An 11,405-nucleotide genomic window follows, 5' to 3' on the forward strand; every position below is an offset into this window, starting at 1 on the left:
TAATTGGAGATTGCCACTGAAGAACTCCGCACGATATGCTTTCGATTCAACTTCACAGAAGGGCAGACCACAAAGTTTGATTATGTTTGCTGTTAACCAAACGCCTGCTGCAGTACAGAGAAATGGGATCTTGTTCAGACAGAGAGCGAGGTAGGAAAGGGAGAAGGAAGCAGCTTTGGCTGAATACACATATTTGTTTTTCCACCCATTTTTTTTTTTTTTAAATCTCCTAAAGAATCGACATGAGTTTGTTTTGATTGAATCTCAAGTTTTCAGTGTTGACAAAAACCAGAAGGTTGTGCAGATACGAGTCAAACCGGTAGGCAGACGGGCTCTTAATATAACAAAATGACTCAGGGCCCATTTGTGTGGCACTGCAAGCAAGTGTTGGAGGTTCACGGCCTTGTTTAATTAAAGTAAAAACTGAGATTGGTGGTCCTTCAGCCACTTTAAGTCTGATTTGACACTAGAGAATCAGAGCGTGTTCAATGGAAAGCAGATGAATGATTGATAAGAGAAGCAAAGCTGCTTCAAATGCTGCTCTGAGGACATTAATAATGAAGGGCACTTTGAGTGCCTTCAGTGGCATATGGGAGACAAGAGATTTCATTACCTTCCCCATTTAGCACAACTGTTTTTGTATAGCTTCTGTTTGCTTTATAATTGTGTTATTATTTTATCAACTTTATGCTTAGAAATGCTGATAATTTAGCCACAACCTCATAAAATCATATGTGGCATGTGTTTGTCTTAACTGTTGCCACAAACCATGGTTTGATTTAACTTATTTATCATTTTATTCCCTGTTAAAACATATTTTTTAAATAAAAATGCTGGCTCCAAATTAATATGTAAATCTACTATAACCGTATGTCCCTTTCCATGTGCCCTGTTTTTATATCTTTTCAAGTTGTCAAAATAGTTCCCTGAGGTGGAGAAGTTTTTCTGTTAATATAGAAAACAACAACAGATTGCAGTGGAAACAGGCTTAGATAATTAATAAAATATATAAAAATGTGGAAGATGTGTACATTTTAAACATTGACGTGAGGTTTCTCCACACTGGACAGATGGAAAATTGCAACAGATGTTAGTGGACCACCAAAAACTCTGTGCTGTTCCTGAAATGAATACAGTAAAAAGAATAATAAATTACATATTTCCACTGGTTTCCACATGGTTTCAAGGTGTGACAGATGCTCTTATACATTTGTCATAAAGTTGAGTCCTTCTCTTCTGCAGACATTTCATGGCATCCAATTGGAAAGGCTTTGGGTGGTTTAATTCTAAAGCACCCAAAGACTTATATTTGCATCAAAGTCTTGGTTGGAAATGTCTATTTTTTCCCATTTTCTTGTGAAAATTTCCTGTTAAGTCGGATAAAAATATGCACTGCGTTTGGATAGAAACTGTTGACACCTTCCCGTGAAGATTTTTGGGTTTTTTTTAGCTCACGCCCAATTTTTAAGCAGTGACTGGCTCATTTCAATAGACAAGGCTGTGCTCACAGTGCTGCTTAAAGTTTGACTGCTCACTTTTGACTTATGAGTGCCAGAGGTGCCAGAACACATAAAAGATGTTGGAAGCGGAAAAAGGAAGATGAGATGTTTTTTGGCAGTGTTTTTACTCTGTGAAACTGCTTCTCCTGTCTGCACTGTAGATCCTGCTGCTCTGTGTGTCTTTGTCAGGCTTCATGTCATCCTGCCATTGTTCAGGCCAGAAATCAGCACATACTTCCATTGTTCTACACTCAAATCTGGAGCTATACACCCTATTCTGCCCCACATTTCTGAACCTCATATTTGTTAAATATACTGCCTCGTCTTAGTCGCGGTAACCGTTCCCTACAGCTTCTGCCACCTCTCTTTGTGGTCTGCAGCTTATATAGAATCCTTAAATGTGAGAAATTGTAGACACTTATTTAATTTAGGCTCAAAGCACTGCAGCGACAAAAGCATTAGCCTGAGTATTGCCCATGAGTGGAGGCACAAGTGTGTCCTCTCTCCCAATCCAAACCTAAAACCAGCTCTCGACAGTAAAGGAAGACATGCCTCAAAGTGCATCAAAGCAGTCCCCCATCCCTACCGTCTAAACAAAGCAACTTGTTGACATGGTCCCAGACACAAGCTTGGTCGTTTGTCAAGAAGTGGAGGATAGCCGTAGCTCGTGGGAAAGGACTCTGCCTGAAAAGACGGCCTGACATTTGTTTTCGAAACAGCCAATGTCTGGCTTCACGTTAAAGGGCACCCAGGACTTTGGTGTGTTCAATGGTTTTTCTGTTCTGCGGGGGTGTTGATGCGGGCCAACTTCTTATGTTATTCTATGCGCTGCTTTCATGTGGTTTTTACTTTGTAAGGCACCTAGCTTAACACTTTTACTTTGCCGCTCCATCCACCGGCTGTGTGGCAGCACAGCACGGCTCCTTGAAGGGCTGCAGAAAGTAACCTTTATTTGAGAAGGGGGGAAAAAAATCATTTTTCTCTGTACGGCTTTATGCCACTAACGTTTCTTGGCCCCAGCAACGTTTTCTTTTTACGCCGTAGTCTAGGAGCATTCTCACGTAGGGAGAAATAAATGATTGTGTTTGCCTTAAATACTGTGGAGCTGTAGTCGATTCTCCACCGGAAGAAAAGTGCAATGTAATACAAGCTGTATTTGTTCAGTAGTGATGAATGAGAAGTTATTTAAGCTGCAGGCTTGAGAAGTGAAAGTGACTGGTTATCAATTTTCTGCAAAGAAATATTATGAAACTTTTCCAGCTGAATGATCAGACAGCAGTCTGCGATGAGCATTAATAAACGTCTGTGTTATTGCTGGAAGAGCACACCAAAATGTTACAAGAAAACAAACCCAAAACAATTCGCTAAAAGACGGTAAAACTATTAAAGAACTGAGATAAGCTGCTGGACTTGCATATGCATGTGGCATATCCAAAGAACATTCACTGGCTTTCCTTGTATAATTGTTTGAGGTCTTTAAATCATCAGTTAATTGAATACTTAATTTGTCCTTGATGGATGCTGAGTATGGGAAAAAACATATGGCTCTGTTATATATAATAGACCGCCTGGTTCTGATGTTTTGCTACAATAATCTGCCAGACAGTTCTCTCTGCTGTGTGACATGAAGAGACCACAGATGAGAATCACCTGTCTGTGGTAAGCCCCGAGAAGCAGAACCCATCTCCTCTCAAGGCGGTTTGTCACAGCAGCTATTAAGACTAATAGCTGGAGCCTGTGATAAGCACAGTTAGCTGAATTCATGACCCGAGTGGCCTGAGCAGCGCTATCATTTCCACTTGTGTGTTTTTCTGCTGATGCGTTTAATTTTTATCCTGTCCGGTGCTATGACACGAGGGGAAACGAGAGTAAGAGAGCGAAATAGAAATGGAGGGACAGGGCCTTGGGTGAAATAGTGATTGATACGATCCGGGGTGAAGGCGTTGCAACAAGGAGGAGAGATTATTTGGGTCATATTACTCGAACAGTACTCTGTGTGGTTTTGATTGTGTAAGAGTCGAATCAGAGCAAACTGACATAAAAACTACAGATTATATCTAAGATATTTATGAATCATCCAAAGAGTTAAACGGGTGACTTTTTTAAAGGGTCATTCTGTCAGAAAATACAATGGAGGCAAAACTAGTTTAGGCTGTGATAGTCAGAGCATCAAAATAGATAATTAAGCCTGTTTTCAACTAATTTCTGTTTTATGAAAGTGAAAAAACAGATAGTTGCACATAGCATCTCAGGTCCCACACCCCAGTATCCCACTCACACAGACTTTTTGCCTCTGTAATAGCATCACAACCTGCAGCCACAAGAGCTTTGGGGATTGACCAGGGATTAAAAATGTAGCTATGGGTTGTAATGAGCAACTTGCACAGATAGCCTATCAGGTTATTTTCTGTGTGGGTTGTGGTTTTATTGAACTAATCTTTTAGGGTAATATGGCTCACTCTGTGTTCTTTTCTTACCTTTTTGATGCTTTTCTTTAAACGTAGCGCCCAGTAAACACCAGCCAAATATTCAACAAGCATCAGATGCCGCACCCCACAACCCCGATCCCCGCCCTGCCGCCACATGGCATGCCTGGTATTAGCCGATTTCCTGGAGATCACTGAAGGATGCTGCTGGAGCACTTGTGCTCCTCTTTCTCGCTCTCATTCGCTCTGTGTAGAGTGGCCCGCTTAATGCATTGTAATGGTTGACCATTATTTACGCTGGGGATAAACAAAGAGAAGCAAGGAATTGATGGAGTAATCCACTCTCGCAGTCATTAGGCATTGAGATGGAGGAGCTGGTGGAAGCAGCCTCCTCCTTATGCCTCTCGAGTCGAGCAGCTAATGGAAATGGGACTCATTAAGACACCTTATACTCCGACGCACCCAAGATCATGAGGAATTGCTAATTGATTGTCGTTAGCGTTCTCGCAATGAGACGCTCTGCCTGTTTTCTCATTTGTTATGAACGGCTTTGTTTTCTTCCTCCCGTCTCCTTCACTTCATTATTGATGTTGCTGTTTTTCCTTCTCTTTCTCTTAGCCCGTTTCGCCTCGAGAGGCCTTTGCAACCGAGTCATCGTAACACTGTTAGACCTGGTTAACTGCAACAATCAGAAGCCCACATGTGCAATTCTGTATCAAATCTGTAATATTTTCAATAATTGGAAGATAGCAGTGCCTTACAAAAAATCAATATTCAAGGACTTCTAATGGTTGGCTGTGTATGAAACATACATGCCATAAGCTAGTGCAAAAAGTCGGATGTAGAAAATGTGCTTTGGCCAGCACAGTCATGGTTGAATAACATGAAGGCAGGTCTACTTGTGATGCTCTGCTTATTGGTTCTGGAAATTCCTTCCCTTTTCCTCTGGAACCAGCAGATTGTGTTCATCTTACCCTTTAATCATTTTTCCCTCCCAATAGTAATGTGCTCTCTTTTTCCTCCCTGGATTCCTCTGTGTATATGCCCCCCCCCCCCCCCCCCCCCCCGCCCCCTCACACATTGCTTTTTCCTTATTATGAGACGGAGGAAGCAAAGATGAGGGAATGAGATGAAGAATGAGGGCTAAAAATGCAAATACAGGTTCTTTCTTGTCACACATAAGGGCTTGTCACATCCACCTCTAATTTGCTGCTGGCTAGAGGATCTCCTTCTTTTTCTCTGCCTTGCTTGTCTTTATCACATTATGAAGTCTTTCACCTCTGGTAAACCCTTCACAGGCTGGTGAAACAGTAAGAACAGCCAGGTGACCAAGGAAGAATCTATGGCTGCAGGGCACGCAGTTTGCTTTGCAGATGAAGAAGGACACGGTAAAGGAGGCAGGAGGGGCATTGTTTTTATGTCGCTGGTCAGACGGTGCAGCATTTCTTTGCTTTAGCGCTCTGCCAGCAGTCTACAACTCCAGCTCTATCTCCCTTGTGGGAGTTGCTACCACCTTCTCACTCTGATACAGAAAGACTGGAAACAAAGGAAGAAAAACACAAGCACCCTCTTGGGCTGCTCTCGTCTTTGAAACAAGATATAGTATAGAGAGAGGAGTAGGAGGAAAAACAGTATTGAAGCCATCAATTCATGCAGGACTCATGAGCATCGTCTCACTCTTTGGAAATAGAAAAACAGTCTGTTAAAGTGACAATCGGCTTTCATAAACGGGTCTTTTCTTGATTCGGGCACCACTTCTGATGCACTGAGTGAAATAACCATTTACAGCTTCAGTAAACACACAGTAAAGACCACATTTGATCAAACACGTGCCATTGTCTACTTTGCAACCGTTTAACTTTTCCCTGTGACCCACTTGTTCATAGTTTCTCTGTGAGAGGAGTGCTCATTGCTGAACACTTTGGAAGTGCTTTGTTTTAGTGACTGAGATTGAGACTGTTGCCTTTCCCTGATCTCAGCAGACATTTAATTGACTGAATCAAGGTTCTTAAGCGATAGACATTACAATCCCTTATAATAAACCTCTAAATTAACCTTTAAATTATTCTCATTTGGAAGATCAGCTTTTTTTGGAGGGGGGGGGGGGTGACTTCAATTGTTTCACTTGTTTAGGTGATCTAGCAATACAGACAATTGATGCTAGAGGGCAAACACATTGGGAAGTTATGCACAGCAGGAAGTAAATTACCTGAATTTGCATAAATAAGACACATAATTGGTAGTTGCTGTGATCCTGATCTGGTAGCACGCAGTATATATACAACTGCACCTTTTTGCTCAAGGGTGTCTGTTGTGGATACGTGTGTGTGTGTGTGTGTGAGAGAGAGAGAGAGAGAGAGAGAGGTTCCATGTAATTGCAGCAATGGTGGTTAACTAGGCACCAGCATTTGTGTTAATCAGCAGAGAGTGAAGATCGGGGAGCTCACTGAACAGGCGTCTCATGCCCTGTAAATGTATCATGGTAAAAACCATTATCTCTAAACCTGTAATCATCTCTACGGCATTCATTCAGTGCAGCAACGTGCTTCATGTTGATGGCTTTTCCCCTCTAAAAAATGGTGTGACTCTTTGTGCATTCACTCTGTATGGATGTCCTATGAGGGAAGCATTATGTGTGTTGGGATAGTGTCCAATTAATCCTCCATTAGGCACTAAGCTACAGTGTGTACTGTATCTACAATATAACCTGTAGGATAAATTGACAGATTAAATTCATTCTTGAGAAGAGCTTTATGTTGTTTATACAGTATTTTCTAACTTACACTGAGTACACTGATTCAAAATGTATTAACTCAAAACATTTATAATTTACTAATTTACACTCAGAGTTCTCTGTGTAACACCTAGAACAGCTTCAGTTATATTAGTGATGAGAGATACACCAGACTGTCCCAAGTTGTTGAAACCTGTTTTGCTAGTTTAGGAAGGTAGCTGTTAGTTAACGATAGATGGGTAATAGCCAACTTAGAGTCAGATTTGCTCTCCAAAACTAAGCATATTTTTAACCGCATTCCCATCCCTGCAAGTATTTTGACACTTAATAATTGTCTCTTTCTTCAGTGTGTAGTCATGGTTCCAAAATGAAAGCTAAACCAGCATCATGAGCTTTACCTCCATGTACATTTAAGGTACTTCTAGACGAACATCCTGTTCAAGGACATCAAGGAGCACTTTATGGACTAGAATAAAAGGAAATAAGCACAAAAGAAATCTCAATCAGGGGGAAGAAAAACAACTTTTAATGGTCAAACTCTTGATCCTAAGGTTTCAAGCTCACTTCTTTTCTTACAAAGCTAACTGAGTTCACACTCAAGACGTTGCATCCTTGGGTTCATAATACTGTCACTGAGGGCAATAATTTGATGTTAACCATGAAATAAACTGGACTGAATTTAATATAACAGAAACAAAACAGGCTATGCTAATAACAGTCTGTGTATGTGTCTGTCATTGAAAAAAATCACAGATGCACTTAATTCTTTTATTGTAATCAGGAAAAGTGTCAACAATTCTGGAGAGATGACGCTAGGGTGTCAGCCATTTTTGCGGGTGTTTGGTTGGCCAGCTTGACTAGATAAAACTGTATAAACCATTAAATCTGCAGATGTTAGCTAATGCTAGTGAAAAAATCAGTAGCCACCACACATAGATGTTAATAAGCAACTTGGTTTGTTGCTAAGGTTGTAATTTGTGAAGCAGCATCAGTTTTCGTGGAGTTTGGTTTCTGTTTTCTCTGTAATAATAATTTGCTCACACCGAGGCTGCTGGCTTGTGTCTGGCTCTGAGCTCTGGCTAGCTTTAGCTTTAGCTTTAATGACTTAGCTTCTGTAAAATGGGCATTTTCCTCTGGGTGAGGGCAATTTAAGTACCAGATTAGGTTTTGCTGTTATGTTTTCATGGTGCTTCCCCTGCAAACATGGGTAAACTTTGTGTCTTCATGCACACTGAAGAGCTTCCTTGGTAATGCTATATTAGCGTGTGGCTGTGAGTATGCATATGACTATTTGCCAGCAACACTGTGAGCATGTTGTTATTCATGAAGTGGACCACAAATAACTGGTCATATGTGAGGCAAATAAAGCTGGAAATTGTTATCTATCAGATCTATTTACAGAAATAGACATGTAAACCCATCAATTTATAATTTAATTAGTCTTAATGTGTTACCCTACTGTGGTTTATATGAAAGAATTATATTGACTTTTAACCTTAATTCCACAAAAAATAACATAATTATGCTATTACATGACAGCTGGCAGAAACCTCAATTAATTTGTCTCTAATTACAATATTGGTGTATACGTAAACAAACTCACCGTGCTGCAAAGTGAGGCGATTGCCTCTGTGTTTCCCGTGCTTAATTTTTTATAGTTTTTATTATCTTCGATTCTGAAAATCATTGCAAACAAGTAGTCTGCTACTGTCTGTTTCTCCTTTGACTTGAAGTGCCCTTTTTTAGAAAGCTTGTGAAAAGAGGAGATGCATATCTTGATTGATCTTGCATGTCTCGACTATATCAACAACAGGAAGTGGTCTAAAGCAGGAATGGTGATTCATGTGCCAAGGTAACACTAAGTAGAAGTAAGGGAGGTGAATGGGAGTTCAAAAGTTTCAAAGCTGGTATTTATTAAGAATATAGTTGATTAAAACTGTTTTTCTCTCCTTTTTAAGAATTTCAGTTTCCAGTCACTGTACATATTTGTCAGAAGGAAAGTGATTTTAAAAAAGGGAAACAGCTGCTAAATATACTGTGGATTTTAAAGAAGGCTCACCCATGGCATAATTAATTACACTCAGCATATTCATCACTTTTAATGCTAAAGCAACTCTCCGTGTTTATGTTTTTGAGCTGCTTATCATTTTCACTAATTGTTTTATTAAGACCTAAAAATCTCTTTAATCCTTTTCCTCCTCCATTTGTTCGCATGCTTTCATATCCATATGCATTTAAATCCGGCTGTATTTACCAGTTAAAATGCAAATGCAGCTCACTGGGAATAATGGCCCCGGAGAGCTGGCTGGATAGACGGACACCCTATGGCTCTCGAGAGCTTTCCCCACAGCGTTGAGAGCAGAGCCAGGTGAGTGCTTCTCTCCAGGTGTCCCTCTCATGCCATTGTCGAGGCTTAGCGGGTGGCACCGAGAGCCCACCGCCTTTCTGGCTCGCCAGCGGGTTTCATGGCCATTTTGCACTGAATGACTGTTCATTGACGCAGCCAGTAAAACCCGCTGCTGACTTGGGAGGAATAAGTTTGTCCAGCTCCAGTGGCTTCAGCAACAGTGGGGATTTTGACTCCATGAGGACCCAATTAAACCTGGGAGGCCCTCTCTGAAGGAATAATAACAATGATAAATGCACCTCTGTGGCCAGCTTAAAAAGCAGCAGGGAGAAATGTTTTATTGTGCTGGCCTGTCTTGACACAATTTACTCCAGGCTTCTGGCTTTTGCAGCATCAGGACGAAAACCTCACCTTGTGATTTTTTCCCCTTTTCCCTTGGAGAAGCCTTAATGTCATCCTGAAACATTGTGATGACTCGGCTTTGTGTACCATCAAACCATCCTCGTGTGCCCTTTGAAGTGACTTTACTTACTCAATGCTGAAAGTACAAATTATTTGTTTTTAAGTTGCAAGTCGGTTCAAGGACACGTTTGGGGGTATTTGTCAGAATAAAAGCAAACATTTTTAAGTTACTGATATTAATTTGACCTCGAAAAAAATCTCTGAATTCCTCTGGATACGCCATCTCATTTGAGAATTTTGAGTAATCTTATTATGCTCTTTATTCTTGTTTACCCATCTTAGAAAAGACATTTAGTCATCACGTATTTTCCTCTGTCAGGTGGTAATTTTGAGAAAAACTCCTTTAATTAGATAACAGGCTTCTGTATTTCAGATTTGCACTTTACCAGCAGTTTATCAATTACTGCTTGTGGTTTCATACTGCCAGTCAGTCTTTGTCTGGGTGCTCGAGCCTCCTCCTCACCACGCTGCAGAGCCGTGTTATTGTACTTAAACAAATCAATTCTCTTGCAGTTGAGCTTTTTTTTCCCTCCATCCCCTGTCATTATGAACTGTTTGCAGTGCAGAGCACATTGATTTTTCACAGCCCTGGAAAAGCTGTTGATGAATAGCACAGAGGTATCTGGGGAGAATCTGGCTTTAAAAAGGAGGCACCCAGCGTCAAACCCTCCTCCTCCTCCTCTCTCCCGACCCATTGAGCCCCCAGCGCTCCTCCACTTTCTCTTTTCAGAGAGCGGCACTTCCAACAGGGGAGAAATGCCGCCTGAAAAATCTTCCAATCATAAAAAAAGGATTAAAAAAGTGCGAGACACAAGGGACCACCCTCTCTCGCTGAATGCTAAAACACACTTTGTGGTTAGACAGTTTTTAGATTTTGAGTATTAGCCTTGTCCTGTCAACCAAAGCATGAGCTCACTAAAAACCTGCCTGGGAACAGAAATGGCTAGTATGCTACGTGTCACCTGATGAAAATGCCATTAAAGTTGTTCTTTTCTTCTATAACTCATTCAGCTCCTTGGAATTTTATACTTTAACATTTTAAGAGTGACAAAAACTTATTTTTTCTTTGGACCTGACTGAGCCTCATCTCTCTGAACAAACTGAGAAACTACTACCTTAAGAGATGACTATTTACAAGTACTACCTTGATGTGGCCCTTCATTTAAAGCAGGGAACTTAAGTTGCACTCTGCACCCTCTCATGGCCCTCTCTCAAGAGCTGAATGACAGGCTCAAACATCTACAATTTGTCTTCGCATTTGAGAGTTTGTGGGACAACAAACTGCTGAGGTCATCTGTTTGTCTGAGCACGGACATCAGTGTTTGCTGAATCCCAGTAGTCGGACACCTTACCATGATGAATTCATCAAGGGAACTAAAGCTTCTAAACTTAATTGTGCGAACAAACAAAAGACGTGATTCTGAACTGTGTGGACCCTACATGAAAAGCAGTATGTTTATATATATTTTGGTTTAAAATTAGCTGCTGGTTACTTTCTTCCCTAACTGATTTATAGGTTTTGTACTTCACCAGTCACCCTTAAAGAAAATATGGTCATTTTTTTAAGGGTCTGCATATCACTGGGTATATGCAGGAGTTCTGCCTGCCAGACTGGGTGCCAAGCTATAGTAAAGGACCGTCCTAATAGGCTTATCTGTCAATTGGGAGTGAATTGTGAATGCGCCACGGCAGTGAACTTACCGCGTGGTGGATGTTTATGATGCCATGCTGGTCGTGTGAAGTGTCGGCTGCTCTTTTGATTTGTCCTTTGTGGGCACGGGAGCGTGAAGGAGCTTATCCGTGCTGGGAAGAAGTGTATCACGTTAAGCGAGGCGCAGATGGAAGCCACTCAAAGCCCACAGGAATCTGTGAGAAGTGAAATCACTGAATGAGATTGAGTTTCAGGAGAATAATGCAAATGTAATAATTCAGTGTTC

At 41.0% G+C, this 11,405-nt stretch overlaps 1 protein-coding gene across 7 annotated transcripts in view; it reads left to right on the forward strand.

Annotated features, from left to right (window-relative positions):
* Window positions 1-11,405, forward strand: part of LOC146512590 (zinc finger MIZ domain-containing protein 1-like) — a 114,748-nt gene that overhangs the window by 16,390 nt on the left and 86,953 nt on the right. The window contains exon 1 of one of the 7 annotated variants that reach the window (XM_085171307.1): window positions 6-11,336. The exons of the other annotated variants lie outside the window; for them this stretch is intronic. The gene's annotated coding sequence lies outside the window, so the exon portion shown is untranslated. Of the gene's footprint in view, window positions 1-5; window positions 11,337-11,405 lie in introns of those variants that run through there. 7 annotated transcript variants of the gene reach the window in all.

This window comes from Neolamprologus multifasciatus, chromosome 8 (genome assembly GCF_963576455.1).
Source record: "Neolamprologus multifasciatus chromosome 8, fNeoMul1.2, whole genome shotgun sequence".
NCBI lineage: Eukaryota > Metazoa > Chordata > Actinopteri > Cichliformes > Cichlidae > Neolamprologus > Neolamprologus multifasciatus.